Source organism: Puma concolor, chromosome E2 (assembly GCF_028749965.1).
Source record: "Puma concolor isolate L17-30 chromosome E2, mPumCon1.1.hap2, whole genome shotgun sequence".
Taxonomy (NCBI): domain Eukaryota; kingdom Metazoa; phylum Chordata; class Mammalia; order Carnivora; family Felidae; genus Puma; species Puma concolor.
The window spans coordinates 58917236-58921891 of NC_141681.1; positions in this window are offsets into that span (position 1 = coordinate 58917236).

Below are 4656 nucleotides of genomic sequence, written 5' to 3' on the forward strand. Positions count from 1 at the left end.
AGACAGACAAAACATGAGTGGAGGAGAAGCAGAGAGAGAGGGAGACACAGAATCCGAAGCAGGCTCCAGGCTCTGAGCCATCGGCACAGAGCCAGGCATGGGGCTCAAACTCGTGGACTGCGAAATCATGACTTGGACCGAAGTCAGAGGCTCAGCTGACTGAGCCACCCAGGTGCCCCTTTGTTTTCGTTTTTGGTTTTTTTTTAAAGTTTATTTATTTATTTTGAGAGATAGAGAAAGAGAGCAGGGGAGGGGCAGAAAGAAAAGAGAGAGATAATTCCAAGGCGGTTCCACACTGTTGGAGCAGAGCCCAATGTGGGGCTCGAAACATATCATGGCGTGAGCCAAAATCCTGAGCCGAAATCAAGAGTCGGACACTCAACCAACTGAGCCACCCAGGCGCCCAGTAGCCTCTCATGTTATATGACTATAGCATTCATAACGTTACATATATGAAACATAACATACAATATAATCTATTGTGGTGTATCCATGCGATATTTATAATGTAACATGTAAGTTAATATTTGTATGATACGACATGTTATATAATTACAAATTGTCCCAGGGTTCCCAGCAGCCTCCTTGCTGAGGATGCTGTTGGGGAAGAGCTGCGGAGGTGGGTTCACGGCCTTGGACAGCTGGCGGGAGCGTGGGGCAGGGGCTGGTGGGGAAACACAGCCCGAGCAATTTGTCGCCACTTCTTCATCCCTTACAGGAGCTCCTCGTGTGCTACCCCTACAGCCGCTGCCAGGAGTAATGCCGTCCTAATCCCTGCAGAGCCCTGGAGGACAACCTGGCATGGGGTCATGACTCGATCAGCCCTGCTGTTATTATTTATCGAGTGGCACTTTGGGCCCAGCATACAGTAGAGAGCAAAAAAGGGACCCCCAGGGAGCTGACAGTCTGGTGAGGGAAACAGATATTAATCACATAATCACAGTAATGGACGTGTAATTATAAACTCCGGTCAGAGCCAGGCAAGGGGATCAGCAACACGTTTGTTTTTTTTCCTGCTTGACTTTGAGCCCAGCCAGCTCGGGGATGCCCTGAGAGCTGTCTGCCTCGGGGGAGAGTCCTCCGGTCTTGAGAATGGCTCTTTGTGCAGCAAGGCCTTCACTCTGCACCTTCTTTGCCACCTGCAGTCTGGTGGACTCCTCGGAGGTGGGGGAAGGGAGCGGAGACCCAGCAAAGACCAGTAACTGGAAACACATCATGATACGGGACCAGTTATTGAAGCATTAACTTGCATCACTTCACCTTCTATATATTTATAAATTTTTTTTAACATTTATTCATCTTTGAGAGAGAGAGAGAGAGAGAGAGAGAGAGACTGAGTGAGCAGGGGAAGAGCAGAGAGAGAGGGAGACACAGAATCCGAAGCAGGCTCCAGGCTCTGAGCTGTCAGCACAGAGCCCGACACGGGGCTCGAACCCACAAATTGTGAGATCGTGATCCGAGCTGAAGTCAGACAGTTAACCACCTGGGGCACCCAGGCGCCCCATCATTTATTTTTATTTTTATTTTTTTAAATATTTATTTCTGAGACAGAGAGAGACAGATCATGAGCAGGGGAGGGGCAGAGAGGGAGGGAGACACAGAATCCGAAGCAGGCTCCAGGCTCTGAGCCATCAGCACAGAGCCCGACGCGGGGCTGGAACTCATCAACCACGAGATCGTGACCTGAGCTGAAGTCAGAAGCTTAACCAACTGAGCCACCCAGGCGCCCCCCTTTTTCAAATTTATTTTTTATTTTTTATTTTTGGCTCTTTTTAAAGAAATAGTAATAGCCCTGGGCACCTGAGTGGCTGATTTGGTTAAGCGTCTGACTCTTGATTTGGGGTCAGGTCATGAGCTCATGGTCAGTTCCTGGGATTGAGCCTCATGTCTGGCTCTGTGTTGACATTGATGAGCCTGCCTGGGATTCTCTCTGTCTTCCTCTTTCTCTCTGTCCCTCCCCCATCCCCAAATCAATCAATACATAAACATTAAAAAAATAGTAATAGCCCTTGCAAACCGCACCCCCCCCCAAAAAACCCAAAAAGCCTGGCACATTGTAGGTGTTAAATAAATGTTTGTTAAATAGCTAGATAAATAAAATAATTCCAGAAATGGGGGATTTGCTCAAGACAGGGAGCTGTATCAGCCTCTGTCTCCTGTTTCCCCGACAGGGGTTTAACCATTACAGGGAGTTTAACCATTATGGGTGCAACCCTGGTAAAATACAGGGAAAGCCCTAAAGCAGGAGTCATCCCTTGATGGACCCCCTGACTTGATTGCAAGTTTCCTCTCCTGCAGGCTTACTTGTTAAGTTTCTGCATCTTATTCCATCAGATGCAGGCCCCTAGGGATTTTCTGGTTAATCCACACGAGTTAGAAAAAAAAAAAAAATTTTATTGTGGTAAAAGATGTGTAATCATAACATTTACCATTTTAATCATTATTAAGGTTACATACAGTTCAGGGGCGCCTGGGTAGCTCAGTCGGTTGGGTGTCTGACTTTGGCCCAGGTCATGATCTCACAGTTTGTGGGTTCGAGCCCCACGTCGGGCTCTGGGCTGACAGCTCGGAGCCTGGGGTTTGCTTTGGATTCGGTGTCTCCTTCTCTCTCTTCCCTTTCCCCGCTCGTGCTCTGTCTCTCTCCTTCTCTCCAAAATAAATAAATATTTAAATAATTTTTTTTAAAAAAGGCTACAGATCAGTGGCAGGAAGTCCATTCACATTGCTGTCCATTTCCTTCAGAACTGTTTGTTTTCCCACAGGGAAGCTCCGTAGCCATGAAGCAGTCACCCCTCATTCTCTCCCTCCAGCCGCCGGAGACTATTTTCTGCCCCTATGAGTTTGACTACCGTAGGCACTCATGTATGAGGAATCGTACAGGATTTGTCCTTTTACGGACAAATTTCACTGAGCATAATGTCTTTGAGTTTCATCCATGTTGTAACATGGGAAGTGTAGAAGGTCCTTCCTTTTAAGGGCTGTGTGATATTCCAGCGTGTGGTTTAATGGGCTGAATCTGTCTGCCCCAAAGTCGTAAGTTGAAGCCCTAACCTCCATGTGACTATATTGGAAGTTGGGTCATTTATGGAGATAGTTAAGGTTTAATGAGGTCATAAGGATGGCACCCTATTAGGACTGGTGTCTTTTCTTTTTTTAAAAAACTTTTAACGTTTGTTCATTTTTGAGAGACAGAACATGAGTGGGGGGGGAGGGGCAGAGAGAGAGGGAGACACAGCATCGGAAGCAGGCTCCAGGCTCCGAGCTGTCAGCACCGAGCCCAACGCAGGGCTCGAACTCATGAGCCGTGAGATCGTGACCTGAGCCGAAGTCAGACGTCCAACCGACTGAGCCACCCAGGCGCCCCCGAGAAGATACATTTCTGTTGCTTAAGCTGCCCAGCTATGATATTCTGGGGTTGCAGCCTAAGCTGACTAATATGTATGCACACACCACATTTTGTTTATTCATTCATCTGCTGGTAGGCTGCTTCTACCTTTCTGTTATTGTGAATAATGCTACTGTGAACACGGGCATGCAAATATCTGATACAAGTCTGCACATTTGAGTCCCGGCTTTTGATTCTTTGGTTTGTATGCCCAGACACAGAACAGCTGGAGCATATGGTAAGTCTTATTTGATGAGTTGGAATCTGACGGTCTGGATTTTTGTCGTGTCAGTGAGGACTCACAGTGAGAGAGAGAGAGAGAGAGAGGCAGGCTCAGTGGGGAGCATGATGTTGCAATAAACTATATCTCATTTCCTGAAGGGTCAGCAAAAGACCAACCGTGGGGCAGAAAGCAGAGTGGGGGGGGGGGGGTGTGGGGAAAGCATGACCTCCCCAGCTTTTCTCTCTCTCTCAAACTGCAGAACTGGGGTTTTTGGAACAAGGAAAAGGGACCCTGTGTGTGTGTGTGTGTGTGTGTGTGCCTCCTGATCTGCTTTGGGGAGCCTCTTGGGATCGTGCAAACAGCTTGAGGCTGGAAATGAGGGTATCAGTGTGGAGATGTGCAGGATGGGATTGAGTTTCTGTTAGGAAATCACCATTACGGTTCTAAGTGAGGTTTGTTGGACACTAGACTCGGGGCTGCGTGGACTGGTGGGGGGGAGACCTTCTTCCCCATCTTCCTTTCTGCTGGAGACAATCATTAGCCGCCACCTAGTGGCAAAAAATGGCAGCAGCAACCTAGACGGGGAGCAGGGGCCGTGGGAATACAGGCTTTCCCCCCCTCCTCCCTTCAAATTGCCAGCTCCCAGTGTCGCTCCTTCCCTGTCCTGGTTACCTATTGGTTTATGCCAAACCACCCCAAACTAAGTGACCTAAAACAACTGTCACCATTGGATCATAAGGTTGGGAATCTGGGCAGAGCACAGCGGGGGTGGGGATGTCTTGCTCCACAGTATCCCAGCATCAGCCAGGAGGACCTGAATGGCTGGGAGTGACGTTCCAGGACCCTGCGCCCATGCTGGTCCCCAGCACCTTGCACTCAGGCTGTTCCCAGCACCCTGCACTTACACGCTTTCTCTCACCCTTTAACCACTAATTTTTTAAAAAAAATTTAATGTTTATTTGTTTTTGAGAGAGACAGAGCATGAGTGGGGGAGGGGGAGAGAGAGACAGAGGGAGACACAGAATCCGAAGCAGGCTCCAGACTCCGA